The sequence below is a fragment of the Arvicanthis niloticus genome, chromosome 1 (assembly GCF_011762505.2).
Source record: "Arvicanthis niloticus isolate mArvNil1 chromosome 1, mArvNil1.pat.X, whole genome shotgun sequence".
NCBI lineage: Eukaryota > Metazoa > Chordata > Mammalia > Rodentia > Muridae > Arvicanthis > Arvicanthis niloticus.
Genome location: NC_047658.1, coordinates 84,731,427 through 84,753,037, shown reverse-complemented (window position 1 = coordinate 84,753,037; position 21,611 = coordinate 84,731,427).

The following is a 21,611-nucleotide window of genomic DNA, read 5'->3' as shown; positions in this document are numbered from 1 at the left end:
TTTGTCACTAAACAGTGCCTGACTAAATATCTAGAAAAATGTGTCCAAATGTCATGGGGAAAATAAAGATGAGTAAGACAGATTTCACCTGTCAAGTACCTTTCCATTCTTCAAGGAAGATAAAACAGATGTGCACAAACAATATCACAATCAAAAGCTTATTCCAAAGTACAAGGAGCATCAGAACTCCAAAGACAGCACCAGGGGCTAAGGTGAAGAGGGGATGTGAAGGGGTTTGTTTGGCTTGAGGCTTAAAGACTGATTAAAACGTTTACAGTAAGAATCATAAGGTTTCAGATTGGCACATTTACAAGTAGACAGGAGGAGGAATTCCAGTTTAGGAATGGTGCCATTAAACATCTAGACACTGAAGAGGGTAGGAGATGTGATTCAGTGTTTACCTAGCATGGTTCAGAGCTGGGCACTCACCTTTAGCACTGTGTAAACTGAGCATAAGTGGTACATACCTGGCATCCCAGTTCTCAAGAGGTTGAGGCAGGAGGATCAGGAATTCACAGTCATCTTCTGCCAGATTAGAATATGTGAGACACTCTCTTAAAAAAAATGTCAAGAAGTGCAAGGTTTAGATAGAGCTTATTAAAGCAATGCCTAAATATTTTTCCTTTAACAAGCTTTAAGAATATCGGGTTTGCTTGTGACACCTTCAAACATTTGTGCCATGTATTTTGCTCACACCAATCCCCCATTCCCTTCTCAGTCTCTCCACTCCCACTCTCTTGTTCCTTTCCCAAAGCACCTGACCTTTGGGGCATAAGGAGGGAGGACTTGCTTATTGAAGCTCACAGTTGAAGGTACAGCCCATTATAGCCAGGGAATCATGGTGGCAGGACATGAGGTAGATGGTCACATGTTATACTGTTGAGAAGCAGAGCAATCAAGGTCAGGGTGTGTTGTATGAGAGAAGAACAAAAATGAAAAGCAGAGGGAAATGGATGCTGGTCTCAGCTCTCTTTTCTTTTTTATTTAGGTCAAGACTTAGCCCATGGGATAGTGCCACCCACATTCAGGGTGTGTCTCCCATCTTCAGTTAACTCTTCTTGTAAATGTCCTCACAGACCCACTAGAGGTGTGCTTCTATCGTGCCTGTGCATTTTGAATTTTGTCAAAATTTTCTGGTTTTGTGTCATACGTACACATACAAATGCATGCATTTACATCACACACACACACACACACACACACACACACACACATACACACACACACACACACTTCTAGACCCCACATATGAGAGAAACCTCTCTTTCTGGTCCTTCCCTTTTCTGTCTTTTCTTTCTTTCTTAACCTGTTTGTCTCCATCTTTGCCCGTCTCCTGCAGATGACACAGTTTCTTTCCTTATAGCTTCATCGCATGTATTTACATTTTCTTTACCCATGTGTGTGTGTGGATGGCCATCTAGACAGGCTCTAGATCTTGGCTTTTAGAAGAAAGCTTCAACAAATGTGAATGCTCAGCTATCTCTCTACTATGTTGGGTTCTGTTGCTTTATGAATACACGCACAAATGAAATAGCTGGATACTAAACACCTCTGGAATATAAGAGATGGGGAATGATAAAACAGAAGATATAGTGCACAGGAAGAAAAAATACAGAGAAAAAAGTGTGAATAAAATAAAAACGACACAAACAGAGACAGAAAGAAAAAGTTTCCTGCAAGATGAGGACTTTTTTCCTTTCATGCCATTTTAATTACATGCAAGTATTAAGGTCAGTTTTAGGTTGAGGAACTAGCTGCACAATAGATGCAAATAGTCAAAGAAGAAGCAAGGCAGTAAATAAAATCCTGTGATCACTATTTCTAAGGGCTTATCAGGATGAGCCTACTTCCCTGTCCTAGCCCAAAGTCATTTTTATGCCTGAAGCCTACTTCTTTGTTCTAGCCTAAGATTTAGAATCCTGCCTGAAATTACTTCTTTGTTCTAGCCTAATGTCAGATTCCTGCCTGAAGCCCGTTTTCTTGTCCTTGGCCAATGTCAGATTCCTGCCAAGCAGTCCCCAAAGCTCTCCACATCTACCCCTTTTTTATTTCATAAGCAAGACTGAGCCTATCTTAGGTCATTCTAACAAGAATGCCTTCCTTATTCATCATGGAATATGCATTATCAAAGGACTTATAAAAGGAATATGGTTGTTAAAACTGGAAACCTATGTCAGAACTGAGTTTGAAAAAGTTTAGATATTATGTTATGGGTAGGGTAAGCAATGCAAGCTCCAGGACAATTCACTCAAGGACAAGCAAGTGCACTTCAAGCTAAAAGCTGTAGTCTATCACAAAATACATTGAGCTGGAGAGACCTAGGGGCAAAGGACATTATGAAAGTCTTTGAGATGGTAAGAAAAAGGACAAAACCGTAGATACCAAAGCTCCTCCACAGGGATCCAAATGGAACCCAATGCCCTGATCTAACACAGGGATCCAATACCTAGATCTAATATGGGTATTCTCCACATTATCCAACATGAGAATCCAACATCGGAATTCTCCATAGAAATCCTTCAAGGAGATCCTAGATGGGTAGCTAAAACAAGGATCCTCGACAGGGATCCAACACACATGGGGATTCTTTCATGGGGAGTCAACACAGGGCCCATTCATAGGAATCTAACATTGGAATCCAACACAGGAAGTTATGGATGACATGGTCAGGGGTACTCCTTGGGAGCATGACAACATGTGATTATCATTTTTTTGGCTCATTCAAACAGATACTGAAGGTCAGTTAGTTCTGTATCATGCAAAGTAAATCATGAGATACTGAGGCCTCCTGAGCAAAAGATGTAGGATGTGAGATTAAGAATAGGGGACTGGGAACTAGGAAAATATGGATTGTTTGGGGTGAGACAACTGCAAGATGAATGCAGATAGATGAGCAAAGAAACTCTGATGGTTCTAAAGGAATTCCTTAGCCCTGTTCCAGATCAGACAAGAAGAGGAAGGTTTTTAAAGCACATTAGAGACACATCTACATCTGTATTTTTCTGAGACCCTGTATTTGCTGTAGAGTATAAAATAAAACATGGTCAAAGAGCAATGGCAAGAAAATGTTTTCCAGACTTACTGTGGTACTTTTAAAGATAGGGTCTCTCACTGAAGAAAGAACTTGCCAGTTAGGCCAGATTAGCTTGCCAGCAAGCTACTGAGGTCTATCTCTCTCCACTTTCTCAGCTCAGGGATTACAGGTACATGGTGTCATGCCTGGATATTACACAGGTCCTGGGAATCATAATCTGAGTTTTTCTGATCTTATGGCAAATGCTTTATTGATCCATCTCTCCAGTGGTTCCTCTAGTTTATATAAAGGTTTGGGTTCCAGTGCTCATGTAGTAAATGGGGTGAGGAGGGTTTCTCTTACATCGTTCTATCCTCCCTTCATCATGGTCAGGCCCTCCTTACCTGCAGGTACTCCTCTCTACTATGAATCAGGATTCTCCTTAACTCTGAGAACTCAACAGACTCTTACAGGCTGCATCTGTCTTTGTGTCCCATGAGGATCTCAATAGGAGACTAAGCATTGTAGTCAGACCAATAGTATTTCCAACACCTCCCTGTGTATTAGTATGTGAGAATCAAATGATAGTCTGTATTGGACAGAGCCCATAGACATGTCTGACAGTAGGTAAAGACTGTTTTTCCTCTTCCTTTAGGTGTGGGCATCTGAACTGTATATAGATGGATGTTTACAGAATAGAGAAGGAAATTGGGACTTGAGGTAATAGAAATATTGGAGTAAGAACAGTTGAAAGACCACTCTTGTTGTTCCAGTAAACTGTCCATCTTCAGTTTCTATGGCATTGGTGTCTTTGTCATGAATCAACATCTGATCTATTTCTTATGGAGGATGTGTTAGCCATATTGGTTCTAAAGGAATAGAACCAATAAAATGGGCATATACTACAAAGGGGCTTTATTGGGTGGGCATACACATATGGACTAAATACTCCACCAATGGCTGTCTGACACTGGAGAAGGTGACAACTGGTTAGGTGCTCATCTACTGAGGGTAGACATCTCAACAGTCCAGTTTCGTGCTGGCAGCCTCAGAGATTCCTGGAGAGATGCTGTTTTGTAGGTTACATGGGAAGTTTGAAGAAACTGTCCTTCAATGTAGCAAAGGATAGCTGCAGCAGCAACAGTGGTAGCAGGGCAGATGCACCAACCAGCAAGAAGGAAAGGCAGGAAATCAGTCAGCACCGCTTTCTCCTCAGAACTCTTTGTACCCGAGTCACCACCAGGAGGTGCTGCCCACTCTGGGGAACTGTGTCTCTTAGTTGATTGTATATCCAATTAAGTTAACCATCAAATTTGAATATCATTGAAGGAGAATGTTAAGTCATTACAGATTCAAGCCTTCTGTTTATGGTTTACTCTAAGGACATAGGTGTCTGGCTGATATCACCCACAGAGCAGAGTTGGGAATAGAGATTTGGCTGATCAGAAAGCCTAGCCTGTGTACTTAGCTAGGACTACAAGGTACACCATTCAAAATCACTTAAGCAAACATGGACTTAGAGGAACATGAGAGATATCTTGAAGGAATGGTAAAACCAAGCCAAAGCAAACAGAGGGAGTTGGAAAGCAGGAACTGAGATGCTCTCCCCTTTTCTTGTAGCAGGTGTCTGCTTGTTTCCTACTTCTACTCTTTCGTCAGGAATGGACCTTCCAGCATTTACCGTGTGGAGTCAATATACATATTCATTTTCTCAAAACCAAGTCTAAAATTCCTACCAGAGGGCTTATTTAAGTTCAAATGAATGTGCCTGTGCTACTTGGCTTCTTCCAAGGCACAAGAGAGTACTACAACTCACTGTGGCACAGATGCTTATTCCTGAATCCATTAACACTGGCTAGAGAAGCAGGGTCATTTGAGGAAATGGCCTCTCAAAAGAAAATCAGCCAGATGTTATTGGTGGAAGAACAATTTCCAGGCTGGATGGATGAAACCATGGGGGAGCATGACACCCTTCTCTGAGCAGTGATCATAAGACTCTTATCTCTCTTTTAAAGATTTAAAAATGTATACATATGGGGGTTGTACATGTGAGTGAAATGCTCCCAGAGGCCAGAAGAGGTTGTCAGATCCCCTGGAGCTGGGGTTACAAGTTGTGAGTTTCCTGATGTAGGTGCTGGGAACTGAACTTGGGTCCCACGCAGAGCAGTAAGTGCTTCTAACCACACCATCATCTCTTCAGCCCCATCCTTTTCACTTTCTTTTATTTTATCTGTTTATTCATTTATTTGTTTCCTCCACACTTGTTTCATTCATTCAAATATCACTCTTTGAAGATTATTTGTTATTTATTAAGTTTAACATGGAGGAGCAAAGTCCTCCTTCCTACAGCTGACATGCTTCTAAAACTTCCTGCCACTTACTCAGCCTCTGCTATGGGTGCCTCTCTCTCCTGGAGAGGCACTCAGCCCATTCAGCAGTGTGTAGATGTTGCTGGACCATTTCATGACCCTAAGAGCTCCCGTTGAGAGACAGGCAGCCTTTGAAACACCAGGAAATAGGCAAACTTTTGGGAAGATCATCCCAGTCCTTTACACGCATGCACACACACGCACACGCACATGCGCGCACACACACACTGTGATTCTGTCAACTTCTGCAATGTGAAGCCAAAGGACAGACAGCTAAGTCTGTCAGATCCTAGAATTCCCACTTACATCTTAGACGTGAATCATAAACCAAGCACTGCAGAAGCTCCAGACCGTTGTGCTCAACCCAGTACCAATGAGAACAGTTTCCACTGTCCACTGTTCATATATTTTAAAATTTTTAACCTTATTATTTTAATCTCATAACAAGTACCAGTTACTAAGTACCTGCTCAGTGTGTGTATCTGAGCTTTTCAAATGTTATCCCACTCTTTTTTTGATTGGAGCTGACTTTGTCTTGCAAAGGGTAGCTGGCAATGTTTAGAAGCAATTTTGGTTGGCACTCTGGAAAAATTTGCAGCTGGTACCTATGGGATAATGGCAGTGTGTTCTGATAAAATCCCCCAGAGCTAAGGGTAATTGGGAAGACAAAGAACAACCCAGGCCCCAGTTTCACTAAGGCTAATAGTGGGAAATGCCAAGTTAATCCTTTCCATAGCTTGATCACCGTCACCACCACCATCACTATCATCATCACCACCACCATCTGCCCATTACCATAATTATCATTATCATCCTTGTTCTAGTTAGACCTCCGTTACTGTGATGAAACACTGACCAAGAGGGGAGGGAGGGGGTCATTCGGCTTATACTTCCAGGTGGCAATCAATCACAGAGCGAAGTCAGGGAAGAAACGGAATCATAAATCATGGGACTTATTGGTTTGCTCTCTAGCTCATGCTCAGGGAGTTTTTATTATACACCCCAGGCATATCTACCTAGTAATGGTGCTGGGCCCTCCCTGGCAATCATCATTAAGACAATCTTTCAAAGATATGACTATGAGTCAATCTGACTGAGGCAACTCTTCAATTGAGATTCCCTCTTCCCAGGTTACTTCTAAGGTTTTGGTAAGTTGGCAATAAAAACTAACCAGAATAATCATAATTGCTACCGCTGCCACTGCCGCAGCCACTGCCGTCAACAAACACCACCATCAACACCACCATCTTGATTTTACAGGAAAGGAAACTGAGGCATGTGTAATTTGTTTGGGTAGCTATACTGGGCATTTTACTATTTGGGCTCCAAATTCTGTACTTCCAGCTCCTATGCCACAACTCTATATAAGCCCTGGCTTCATTACTTGGAACTTCAGGATGTTAACTCCGAGCTCGATATGTGGCACTAGGAAATTTCCAGCTTGCTTCAGTATCGCAGATTCACCTAGTTTCATCTGAGAAACTGAAGATGTTACTTTGGCCGGAACTGGGCATATCTTTAAATTGAATCCAGTTCTCCCTATTGAAACATAATAACTTGAGAAGTAATCTGGTCTCTTCATTACCAGTGCTGCATCCTGTTGTCAAAATCTCCTTTGAGTTGGTAGTTAAAGGCCCAGCCACACATTCTTAACGTTATTGTTGCTGGCTAAAATGCTTAGCAACAACACAAACATCACTCAGAATCAAATTATCAGATGTACCGACAAGATGCTTCTCAATTTAATAGTGTGGTAAATGATGGCTGGGAGATGTTCTTTGTAGCTGTGGAGGCAAATGTGAAAACTAATTCAATTCTCAAATGAATAAAAGTGAGAAACTGTGCTTATAAACCTGATATTACCAGACACAAGGCCAGTGCCTCCTGCTGCCTGGCGTCTGGAGGAGAGAGGAGAAGGAACACATTTCATTTCTGATTATCAAGACTTGGGCTTTGTGACCACACACGGTTGACCTTGTGTACTGTGTTGAGGACCTCGGGAGGACTGGGTGCTCATTTGCAACCCGACAGGAATCCTTACTTAATCACCAGTCATTGCTGGAGGAAGAGCGGGACACCTGAAGAAGCATTGAGAGCCTTGGGGAAATCAGACCTCTCTTTATTAGATGCAGAAAATGAGTAATAGATCTTCATGGGAGGAGAGGATGCTGGATGGCCTGCCCAGGTCCTGGGAAATGGGCAAAATCAGGGCTCCTCCATAAATGTTTCCTGGTACTAAGAAAGGTAGGTTTGAAAGGAACTCAGAATATAACTATAAATATGGACATACATATACACATATACATAAACATGTATGTACATATATGAAATGAACCAAAGTAAATTATGCCCACAGAAAGTAAGTAATATACACATAAACACACATACAGACATATATATATATATGCTCACAATCCCCCCCAGGTTCATTAATTTGCCGAAATGACTTTTGGAACTCAGGTAAAAATTACAGAGTGGATTAGTGTTTGAACAAAATCTTCCTATATCCTTCTGGATATTTCAAATGGCCATAGATTATGGACACTCATACAGTGACAATGGTACATAAGTAATCACCAAACTACATTGTTTATGGAATACAAGATGGAAAGTATGCTTTTTAAAAAAAAAATAGGAGCAATAGTGGTTTTGGAAATGTTTTTGACATGCTGTGGATTGAATTCATTCTTTGATGAGTATCAATTACTTATAATTTCTATTTTATTTTGAAGAAAAAAACAAACCAAGATGAGAACCCCTCCCCCCCAGGCTACGGTCTGGAAGCCCTCTCTATCCCAGCCCTGTGCAGTGCTCTGTGCTGCTGAAATCAGGGTGCCCCACCCCCTTGCTCATCCATGTGCTCGGCTATCAGGAAGCTCCCTGAACTGTTGAGGTTTTGTTGAGTTTTATCAACAGACATGATCGGCGGAATCAGGACTAAGACCAATCTCTGGGCCCCTCTCTTCGCCCAGGCAGAGGTCGTGCACAGCTGAAGACGCCAAGCCTTGCCAGCCCTCCTCGGTCATTCTCCAAGGGTTCACCATGCACGTTAGCAAAACCTCAGGCTGCTCATCATAAAGAACAGAAGACACCCCTGTCATCCTGCAAATTCCAAAACATTTAAAATGTCTTTATTGTGCCTCTTTTCTTCATTGGGCCTGCATTACTTTCCTGATCCTTTACATCTGAGGAGAGGAGCTGTAACCTGAAGTTCCCTGGGGAGAGTTGGAATGTTGAAGATTAAAGATCAAAATCACATTAAGTTATCTTTACATCCCTCACTAGCCATTCACCACCCACCTCTGTGTCTGACCTCACAGCCTTTCATTATCAGGTAAAAATGCTTGGAATGTCTGAACAGGCCACTGGCTTCCACCAATGTGAAAGCCAAGAAGAATGTCATTAGATAGCATCTGAGACCAATGGAAAACCTGCTGATGTCACCAGCTGAATCCATGTTCCTGGTCATTCATATAACTTCTTTTATTCTTATGGGAACCAAATCTGTGTTTTCTGTTAATAGAAGTGATGGAAAGCAGAGATAGAATACTATCAGCGGCCGGGCGGTGGTGGCGCACGCCTTTAGTCCCAGCACTTGAGAGGCAGAGGCAGGCGGATTTCTGAGTTCGAGGCCAGCCTCGTCTACAGAGTGAGTTCCAGGACAGCCAGGGCTACACAGAGAAACCCTGTCTCGAAAAACCACACACACACACACACACACACACACACACACACACACACACACACACAAAGAATACTATCAGTGTAGTATAGAATGGGTCAGTGACCCTGCATCCCCCAAACCCATGTAGGATGTCCTGCAACACAATAGTCTTGTTACGTTCCAACAATAGACAGTCATGCTTTGTTTTCTGCTTGGACATTGTCTGCCATGTGAAAGGTAGCTGCGAGCCCAGTAGCACTTGCTATCACATGCCTCCCCTCCCACTGGCTCACCATACACACTTTATGGATTAATCTCTCTCCTTGTTGGATAAGTCACATGGTGACTGCAAGATGGCTTTCTACTTCTATCTCTGTGTTGGTCAACAGTTTCCAAACCCAGGGGACTTTGTCCCAACCACAAAGGACACTGGTATTGTTGTAGGAGGTGCATCTGTGACAACTTGGAAAGGGACTGGTAGTGGCATCTAGTGAGGAGTGGCAGGGAATACTACAAAATCACCAATGTACGCAGCAGGGCAGACCATACACAGGGTAGCCGCAACACACAGTGCAGCCCAGGACATGTAAAGCAACTCATAATCTACAGGGCAGCCCTTTCTCACAATGAAGGATTTTCTGTTCCAAAAATATCAATAGACTCGCAGCAGAGAAACCTGTTTTATGTGCATAGAGAAGACAGTATGGCAGTAAGTTTGGTCTTCTTTTCTAACAGTTTTATGGGTTCTCCCATAGGAGAGTTGGGACAATTGTTGAGGTTCCTCAATAAGTGTTAATAGGCATCATTTCCAGAGGCCATCTTCTTTATCTGGTTTCATCTGCCCTCAGACACAGCAAGGCTTCTTCTTTCCCTTGTATTGCCTGTGCATGCACTGACAATAATAGGCCTTGCTAGGCACAAAAGTGGGAGGAGGCTACCTCTTGCTGACCATGGGAGCCTGGCTTTGAGTTCCTAGCCAAGTGGACTCCACACCCGATCCATATACTTTGGTATTGTTTGTTCACCAATATCTTGCTTAACTTGAGCATGAGGCATACATAAACAATGATAAAAATTGCTTCTTTCCTTCCAGGTCACTTCTTCCTTCCTATTCCCACTCTCTGGGGAGTGAATGTTTCTAGGAGCTCACGAAAGCTCTCCTCCTAACAGACTTTGCCCAGTCAGGCTCTAAGACACAAAATTGAAGAAGCCAGTAGGTTCTGGAAGTAAAACTTCCTTGGATTCTATCTCTGCTTTGACTGAGTGACAGCTTGCTAGGGAAGATGAGTTCTCAGCCAACAGGAGCATAGATGGCAGGAAAGAACTTTTGGAATGAAGCAGAAAAAATTTTCTTCTTTCCATAGCAGAAAATGAACAGCAAAAGAGACTACTGTTTGCTGTTCAAGAGGTAAGCTATGTAAGTACTCACCAAAGGCTTCATTTCTCTTTATAAATGCAAAGAAAAAAATAACAATTTCTAAACTGCTTCATTGATCAAAGAATAACTGCTGGCTACAAACATTTATTCATACCACAAAAGGCACATGTTCCTTCCTCTTAACAACAATATTATCTTGTTTCAGTTAATAGTTATTGAACCGCTCTGCTCAGGCACTATTTAAGAACACTGTAAATATATCATCTAATTTTGTCTTCACTTAAACCCCCAGCCATTAGGTACAGCTAGTGTCTTGACTTTATAGATAAAACCAAGGGTCAGAGAGATGAAGCTGCTTGCCTGATATCACACAGCTGACATCGTCAGAGTGGAAATATGGAACTGAGAATTGGCTGGCTAAACAATCTGTCATTATTGCTATGGGTTGATGTAAACTGTTCCCAAAAGCTTATTCTTAAAGTGCTTAGTCTCCACTGGTGATTCTCTTGAGAGGGATTGAACTATGATAGGTGAAAGAAGGGCTTGCTGGGAACTGAGGCCTAGTTAAAGGAAGTGGATCAATAAAGACGTGGTGTGTGTGTTTTATGGGTACATGTTCATGTGTGTATGCTTGGGTGTGTGTGCATGTTTGCACATGCCTGTATGGAGGCCACAAGATGATGTCAAATATCTTCTTCAAGCTTTCTTCCTGTTTTATGTTTAGTCAGCTAGTCTAGCTGTCAGCCGACTCTAGGGATTCCTTGTCTCAGCCTCCTAAGTGCAGGGATTTCAGGTGGACTGTCATGCTAGCCTGGCATTTACATAGGTGATGTGGACCAAGACTCTGATCTTCACAAGTGTACAGCATAGGATTTAACCACCAAGCCATCTTCCAGAAGAGCGGCAATCACTACTCTCCTTTACGACTTTATGGATTTGCAAATGGTATCTCTCATTTCATGGGCTGAATTTTAGTTTTGTTATAGTGTTCATCAAAGCACAATGATGCTCAGATGGGAAGTTCAAGTTATTCATTTTCCTTATGCCACTGTGTTTTGGTATTGTATCTAACAAGGTGTTGCCCATAAAAAATCACAAATATATACTTCTAGTATTGTTCTATGAGTTTAGTGTGTGAACTCTTCCATTATGTGGATGGCACATTTAAACTACGTTTTATTACAGTGTGATTCAGGGAGTCTGGTTTCAGTCTTTGGACTCTGAACATCCCACTATCAAATAGATTACCGAAAAGATTCTTTCCCTATTAGATTATCTTGACATCTTAGTTTCAACTAATTCTGTGTTCATGTAAGGGTTAATTTTTAGATTTTAATTTTTGTTCTATTTATCTATTGTCTACCCATCTACCCATCTATCTACCCATCTATCTATCTACCCATCTATCTATCCATCTATCTATTCATCTATCTATCCATCTATCTATCCATCCATCTATCTATCATCCATCCATCTATTCATCTATCATCTATTATATATACATATACATATACACATAAACATATACATATGCGTGACAGTCTGCCATCTACCTTTCTAGGTCCTAGTACTCCACTGTCTTAATTACTCTGACTTTTAAGTAAGTTTTAAAGTCACGAACTTCAAATCCAGCTTTGCTCCTTCCAAGCTTATTATGGCTATTCTGAATCATATGAAATTTAAAATCAGCTTGTCAGTTTTATAAAAAGGTAATCCGGCAGAGATTTTGGCAAGAGTTGGGTTAAACCTTTAGATCTTCTAGAAAAACAGGGAAAGATTCACACAAAGATGTCCAGGCGACTGTCTATGTCTTACAATAGCCTGGGAACCTTTTGTAGCCATTTTTTTTAACATGTAGCTCTTTCTTCTCCCTGCCTGTTGTACTGACTCCGCCTTTATTCAACATGGTGCAGTCTGCAACTGCTCCTCTGTGAAGTTGTTAAGAACGGCCTGGGTGAAGTTCAGTATCATTTCCCCAGTGCTATGCACCACGCTGTGTTTGAATCTCAACTCCAGGCCAAGGGCTTTGCAAATAAAGACACAGGAATGCCCTGTTCCTGTGGGCCGTGTGGGCTGCTCTAATCAGTGTCCTTTCTCCATGAAGATATGAAGCACTGTCCAATGTAGCGTTGTTTCCACCACAAGCTCCCAATAATTTTTCCTATAAGACAGGTCCAAGAGTACCAAGGGCTCCCAGGTCTTATTGCTCTTGGGACTTCTCTTTTCTCCTCCATTTTCAAAGGACAGTGTTTGCTGGATACTGACTTCTTTTACTTGTTATTTTTAGGATTTTGTACATTAGGATTCATAGTAGAAAGTCCTTCTTTTTGGCTTTTAGAGTTCATTATCCTGTGGATTCTAATGTCTGTGCCATTTTGAAGCCAATATTAATAAAGTTCCTTTTCCTGTTCATTAAAGGCATATTTTTCTGCTCTCTGGTACTTTTGTATCATTTTATTTGCATGTGTATATGTGTTTGTGCTGTGCATGTGTGTGCATATATGAGTGTGTGCACATATATGTATGTGTGTACAGTGTATATGCATATGTCTGTGTGGTACATAGGCAGATAGAGGCCTTGAAGAGGGTACTGATTTTCCTCCTCTGTCACGGACTACCTTGGTCTTTTGGAGCAGACTCTCACTCTGAGCCCAGAGTTCATGTTTACTGGCAGTAAGCATAGCCCAGTGATCCTTCTCTCTCTGCCCACCTCAATGGTGAGATTGGAGGTGTGCAGGTGTGCAGGGGACCACATTCAGCTCTTACATTCAGGCTGGAGCCAAGCTTCAACATTTTTATTTGTTTTGTTACTTTAAATTGTTTTGTTGCAATGTATCTTGATCATATCTTCCCTCTCCATCAATTCCTCCCAGATTTTCCCCACAACCCTATTAACCCTATCCACCTAACTTCATATTCTTTCTCTCTATATATAAATGAATCCCAAAAATCAAAATCAAAAGAAGTATTTCTTCAAAAGACAATTAGACAAAATAGTGTCAAACCAAACAAAAAGCATGCGCACACACACACACACACACACACACACACACACACACACACACGGAGTCTGTTTTGTGTTGGCCAACTCCTTCTGGCCACAGGGATTCCTCTGGAGTATATTTGATAGACCCAGTGACAGACACACCATTGGAAAAAACCTGATTTTCCCTTCTTCAGCAGATATCAATCACAAATAGCTTCCTGGTTAGGAGTGGGCCTTTAGATCCACTTCTCCCTTTCTGTGATGGGATTTTGTCTTGAACCTATGCTGCTCCTGTGTGTGTGTGTGTGTGTGTGTGTGTGTGTGTGTGTGTTGTCAGTCTCTGTAAGTTCCTGTGTGCATCAGAACTATTGTGTCTGGACTACACTGATTCCTTGGCCATCAGTCATCTGTGGCTCTTACAATCTTTCTACCTCCCCTTCTGCAAAGCTCCCTGGGCCTCGTGGGCAGCAGTTTGATGATGTCTCATTAGGATTGAGTGTTCTGAAGTCTCACTCTCTGTACATTGTCGAGTTGTGGGCTGCTTTTTAATTACTATTTGCAGCAAGAAGACAGTTCTCTGATGAGGACTCAGCAGTGCTCTATGTGAGGCTATAGCAGCAACGTGTCCCTTGAAGTCATCATTTCTATGTTCCTTTAGTAGAACAACAGGAATTCTGTTTTCCTCTAGGCTCTATCTAATCTCAGGTTCTTGGCCACTTTAACATGGGTTCCATTTCATGGAGTGGGCCTTAATCAGATAGTAGCTGATTACTCCATAAAATGTGACCCACTATCACACCAGTGGGCACATCTTGCGAGCAGGATGCTGTCATAGGTCACAGGGTTTATGAGTGATAATGATGTTTACCTTTCTCCTCCTCCTGGAAAGTACTGTCCAGCACCATGAATGTTGGTCAGTAGGGATAAAGCTTCTATTTGGGCAGCAAGAATTTGAAACAGCCTAGACATTTATCATCTGATTGCCTTTTGAAAAGCCATGTGAAAATCTACTCCACAGAAGCATCATATAATGGGGGAGATTGTAGTAGCCGTTGGTTGTCATTAACTACAGTGCCCAAAATGGAAGGAATACCTGCAAGGGACTTCTGCTTAGTTTGAAGTGGAAAGATCTACTTCTACTCTGGATCATCATTGTGGTAGAAAGACACATCTTTAATCTAGATCTAATCTGTGTCACATCTTCTGCTTGAAGCCTATATAAGACATAGAAAAGGAAAACTTTTAGTCTTTGCCTGCTTGCTCATACCTGCTAGCAAGTTCACTCCTTCATCGGCATTAGAACAGAAGTGTTTTTTTTTTTTTTTTTTTTTTTTAATTCCAGCATATACTGGGGACCAGCTGAGACATGCAGCCTTGCAGGCTGAACAACTACCAGATTCCTGGACTTTCTGTTCATGGCCAGCCATTGTTGGATTAGCTGAAACACACGAAGTCATTCTAATAAATTCCCATATGTATTCATACAACATATATATTGATATAATACGTTCCCATATATTCTCTTATATATATACATACACACACATATACTAAAGGAATGTATAAATGATGACTTCTAGGGACACACACATATAGAGAGAGGGGAGAGGAGAGAGAGACATTATGTTCCTCTAGAGAACTCTGAATAATATAGGGACAGTGCCCCAACTAGATATCTTACAACACCAAGTAAAACCCCTCTTGCCAGAACTCAGTTACATCTTGTTAAGTCATTGGCTAAAGGGGCCCCACAGACCCCACCATCAGGCATCGCAGGCTATTGTCAAGGCTCTTGTTTACTGTGTTAAGGTAAGGCTCTGTTGCTGAGAACAATAGTTATTATGTCAATGAGCTGTATTGTCATGCTTGCACAGTAAAGCTCCCTAACTGCTGATCACTGTTTACCTCTCCAGCCCCTCCTGATAACTTACGACTGGATGTTACCCTCTGTGTGCGTCATCTTTGTTGGTAATGGATGTATTTGGTTCCACCAACATTCTGGAATTTTCTTCTAGGCGGAAGTTATGTTTAGGGAAGCAGTTTGAACTTTTGGGGTTGAACTTTTTGTTTTGCATTGAAAAGTTGTTATTGGGGGGCAGGCTAGCACTTTAGCTAGGGCTAATGTTGCTTATCATGGAGGCAAGACATCCTTAAGCCCTCTGCAAAGCACTCTGTCAACTCAGTTTCTTCTCTTGGCCTCAAGCTATTTCTTCACACACATGGCCAGGTCAGTACTCCACTCACAGTCAGGGCTGATCCTCTGCAGGTGTTTGGGGTTCTCTTTGAACTTGTCTCTTTTTAAATACTCTGCCCTGGTGACTCTTGGCCCTTCATAAGCTCTCAGAAGCTTAAGAATTTAGGAGTGTCTTCATTTCCAGGACTCAGTGCATCCTGTGTGCACTCTTCCTTTGTGCGCCTCTTCTAATAGCAGCAGGGACTCAGGCTCAGCTCCACATTGTCACTAGCAGGAACCCTAGAAGTTCTTTTCAGAGCCTGCACTCAGGCCAAGGGGGATCACAGAGTCAAGGCAGAAAAGGAATCACAGGAGAAGCCAGTATGTGGTGGAGTTGGCTCTGTTAGAAGCAGGAAAAAAAAAAAAAGTCAGTCAGGGAGAAACTCAGGACTGTGAATGATGTTCAAGGAAAAAATAAGACCTACACAGGTGTGTGCTTCCCAAGGAAAGCTTCCTCTTAGCCTTGTTCTTACTGCAGTCTCGCAGGCCTGGGTGCCATGCTGAGCACACTGGAATGGTGGTTTTCTCCTTGCTTCCAGATGCCAAATGTGGCCGTGTTTTCACGGCCCATGCCCTTTCCGTCATGTGGTAGGTGTCCACAGTACCTGGATTCTCATATGCATTTCTGGGAACCTAACAAATGCATTGGGCTTTCTTAAGCATACCATTTCATCTCACATTATTCTGTGCATCTTCATTGCCAGTGGGGCTACTTGAGGTCGAATTAACATGCTTGGTGGCATAAGTCTTTGGTATGAAAGCCAGAAGTGATTTATTCTCAAACAGGGGTGGGGCAATTGCTCAGAACTAATTCTACTAGAATTATATTGTGAATCTAGGGTAAAACAAACTAAAACCATAGAACTATCTGGCAACCCCTATAGACATGGTACTACCTGGCAACTTCTAGAGACAGTACTACCTGGTAAGCCCTATAGACACAGTACTACCTGGCAATTCTTACATACACAGTACTACCTGGTAACCCCTACACACATAGTACTACCTGGTTGTCCTACATATAGTTAATCTTTGTCATATGGCCTCATTAACTTTTTACAAATTAGCGTAACTTGAAAATATTATTTCCTGTTTATTTTATGTTAGTACATGTATGCATATGTGTGTACACATGTGTATTCATGTGTGTGTGTGTGCGTACACACATACATATGTATGTATATTTCAAGTTCAAAAGTCATCCCCAGGTGTCATTCCTTGTCTTTTGAGACAGAGTCTCTAACTGGCACCAGAGATTCAGTGATTCTCCTGCCTCTGCCTTCCTGGTACTAGGGTTACAATTGACTGTAATTACTCTCAGCTTTTTACATGGGTGCTTGGGCTCAGACTCCGTGCTCTGTGCTCTTGTGGCAAGCACTTCCCTGGCTGTGCCCCTCCCCTGTTCCTGCCACTGTACTTTTTAGATAGAGGATAAAACTCCTATGGCTTCGGTGCTAAATCTAGGACTTTATGCCCTGACGAATAACTGCCCATGGCATCCTTACATAAACTGTGCTTCTAATACTTTGAACTATTTTTTAATATCCAAAATTTAACTAACTTGTTATCACTGGAGGATTCATGAGGGAGGCTTTTACAGATATGGTTTCTTTTTTTTCCTTCTTCTTCTTCTTCTTTTTTTTTTTTTTTTAAGTATGATCTCTGACTCAGTGAAGTCCTCTGGCCCCATTGCAGCTGGCCAACTTATTTTCTACGCCAGGGGGAAATGCCAACAATTCTCATCTATCTTCCAGAATCTGTACCAGAAGAAAGGTGAGGGGAGGTAACTTGTGAGCCTAATTACTTTGCCCGCTATATATGACTCAGATCAAACACCGTTTTGTCCTCTCTTTCCCCTTTAGGGGGGAATTAATTAAGCTCTAATTACACTGACTGAAAAAATAGAAGCTACAATAAAATTATTATTTTTTTTTTTTTTAAAAAAAGCCATTAACAAGGTCTGTGCACAGAGCTCATTATGGCCCAGGGAATGAGGCTCATTTGGGTTTTATGGCCTTTTTCATTTACATTTTTATTAAACTCTTTCTTACCATCTTCAATATGTCTTCTCTCTGTGCCATTTCCATCCTTAGAAATTTCAGGTGTGTTAGATTAGATACTTGGAGCTCCCTCACTCTCTGTACCTTCTGACAAAGTGTGCTTGGTCCCATGGAGCCGACTCATCATCATCACCTCCCTATAACTGATGTAAAAGTTCACACCAATTTCTTTTTCCCATCTGGAAGGTAGTCTAAGTTGCAGGGGCCTCTGGTCCAGGCAAATTAGATAAAAGCTTGAGTTTTCCTTCTGAGAAAGAAACTTGAAGAATTTATTTCAATCAAGACATCTCACTGTATAAAGGTAAATAGACTCCTTCCCCCTGTTGGATGGAATCCAGCTGTGTAGAGAAAGTTGTTCAGAAAACAGGAGTAGATTTCCAGAAGAACAGAATGATAAGGTCCTCTTATACCCATCACCATTACACAGATCACATGACAGGTCACATGACACAGGGCACAACTGTAAAGATAAAATTAGCACAGGAAGAGGCATGGCCTTCCTCTAGATGACACAGGGTAGAACAGGGATGTTCTCTCATCCAGACCCCAGGATCTTTCTACCACACACAGCCCAGCTACTAGGACAAGGACAACCTTAAGGGCTCTGAGGTCTAGAACTATTGACTCAGAACTGACACCAGCCATATCCTCAGATCTGTCTCTCACTTTCCACTCAGGAGATTCTGATAACTAGAAACATGTGGAAACCATCTGGTTAAAATATTGAGCCGAGATGAAAAACATACATTTTCAAAGAAGATGTGCTCTGTGTCTCATGTAACAACAGCATGACATGTCCACCTTCAAACTGGAAATTTTGACTATGACAGCTCCTCACAGCAGAAGTGATGTGAAGGTGAAATCTTATTTATCATAAAGACTGACGGAATCTTTAGACTCCATTCCAACTAAAACATATATGCACATTTACATATAAAATTCATGCATATGCATACACATATATCCCAGAAGAAGCCCTGTTACAGGGACGAATGCAGCTGTGTTCTTACTAAAGGACCTGGGGAACTTTTTCAAGCTGTCCACAAGTCACTGCAAGAGGTTGTGAGGTGGAGACAGGACACTTACATCCTCATTGCATCTGTGGTCTCTGAACTCCTGCTTCTGTTTGCTGTGGTCTGATTCAGGATCCTTCTACCATGGGTATCATCTCTATTTTTCTTTGCCTGTCAAGTGAGCCCACATTCAGCACCCTCTCCCACTCATCTGACAAGATCTTGGTCTATTTTTTCACCCTAATGGCTCTCTCTTGCAGAGGAATATCCTGGGGAGGAACATGGATATGATGATGTTTCTTGTACGGGTTCAACAAAATCCAGCTGTCAGATGTTTAGGGATCTTGCAATCTGGTTATCATTCAATATTACACTACTGTCAATACCACACATACACACTTAATGAATTTACATAACTTACAAAAGTAATAAATACTGGGTGTTCACCACTATTTCATTTTACTACATTTAATTATTGCTTGTATTCCTGAAGTTACCCATGTGTGTTTGTGGGAGCTATGCCATCAAACCAGCTGCTACTGCAGGCCTTCCTCCATTCTGTGCATAATGACTGTATGTTGACCATGGTGCTGCTCACATCATGGATTAAATTCTGATAGCTGTCTAGACTTAAACATTTAACAGAGAACATTTTACCCAAGCCACTGGAACTGAATTATGTCACACCTGTAGCCACTAAAGTATGAATAACATAAAAATTGAATATATTTTTAGCATTTGAAATATTTCTATCTGATTCAGCAAATAAATAACCCTGATGGATGAGTGAGTGATGTACTAAGTGATACTTGTCATCCCTGTCTCACTTGTGTCCTGTCATTCATGAAGGAGAACATGTCAGCCAACATTCCTATTGGAGCTACACTTACAATCAAGTATGTATTGCAGTTAGATTTTGTCCAATCAGCCTGTCCACATAAGATCTTTGTGAAAATCCAGAGCATCATGTTAAGAATCAATTGGCTATCAAGTTAAACAACAATTATATAATGTGTTTTTTATTTTTTTCAAAGTGTATTTTATTTGCATTCACGTGTGCAGGTATATATACTCATGTATGCACATGTGTGTCCAGGTGCCAAAAAAGGCCAAAAGAGACCATCCCCTAAATGTGGAGCCAGATGTTGTGAACCACCCAATGTACATGCTTGGAATTTAGTTCTAGTTCTCTGTAAGATCAGCTATCACTCTTAACCATTTAGCCATCTCTCCAGCCTCTGTTTAGCTTACATTCTTGCTATGTCTCTGCTATACAGCTTTTCTACCAGTAAAGTCCATAAATACCCGACTTTGTGTAATTGTTAGTCACAAAGAAAACATTTACATTACACAATAGGAACACATTTAACAGTAAACATGTATCCATAAACACACACAAACTCTCTCTCTCTCTCTCTCTCTCTCTCTCTCTCTCTCTCTCTCTCTCCTCATTACAGGTCAGTTTTCTACTATTAGGTGTAAAATTGAATCCATTTATCATGTGCAAAGTTATTTTCTCATCTCTCCTTGGTGTGCTGGACATTTGTTTATTATCACACAGATACTAATGTCCCCTTCTCCCATTATTTCCTGAACAATCATTAAGGAACACATTCCTTCCTCTGTGCCCAGTTTTATTGTTTGGATGGAGTTAACCTCATTCCCTAGTTGTAGGAAATGGCTCTACTAGACTTCTGCCAAGAGGCTCAAGACTCCTGACCAATGTGATTGGCCATTTAAGAACTTGGCCCTACTTGCACAATTGGGGGTAGTCAAAAGAGAGAAAGAGGATGTGTGTCATGAAGACATATCAAAGGAGATTATGGTCGGTCCAGTGTTCTAAACAACATTTTAAATATAGAAACTGTTTTCAGCATTTTATTAACACAAAAGAGAATGAGAGAGAGAGAAAAAGATATATATATATATATATATATATATATATATATATATATAGAGAGAGAGAGAGAGAGAGAGAGAGAGAGAGAGAGGAGCCACCACACCTCAAGCAAATGCCATAGAAACAAAGAGAGACAACAGTCTGAGTCCTTTATGAATAATTTTTATGGTCAATGAAGCCTGATACAAAACCAAACTGCCTTGCTATTCAGGTACAAGATTAAATAGATTCTTTTTGATTTTTTATAGTAATTAACTAATTATGTGTGTATATGTGTATGTGAGTGTGTGTGTGTGTGTGTGCATTTGCACATACACATGCAATTGTGTGCACAAGTGAGCCATAACATACACGTGGAACTCTCAGAACCATTTGTGCAAGCATTTTTGTCTATTCCTCATGTAGGTTATGGGACTGAACTCAGGTTGTGAGGCTCAGCAATCTGAAGGTGAAACAGTGCTGTTTTGCCTGCCCACCATTGTTCCCTGCTGGCAACTGCATCTGTTTTGTTGTTGTTGCTGCTTCTGTCATTCTTTGATTATATAGGAACCCAGATTCTCTGCCTTTTGATGTGGGATGAAAACCAGAAACTCTCCAGGAAACTTACAGACCTTTGGTGCCAGGTTGGGACTGCCGAGATAACCAGCCTTGTTATCTGAATATCGGACAGGTTCTCAGTTTCTCCAGTGTGCAGATAGCCATTGTTGAACTACCCAGACCCTAGGCCCATTTAACAAATATTATACAAAGATTATATGTGATATATGTTTACATAATATACAGAAATATTAAATACAAATGTATATTATACACATATAGATACACACACACATACACACACATGCACACATCCTATTGGTTCTGTTCTTTTAGTGAACCTTGACTAATAGATAAAGTTTCCACAAAGAAAAAGATGCTTAAACAATGAAAGTACAAGAGAAGAAACCAAATGCAGCTTGTGCTTGAAAGGGAACAGATGCAGGATCACAGACACA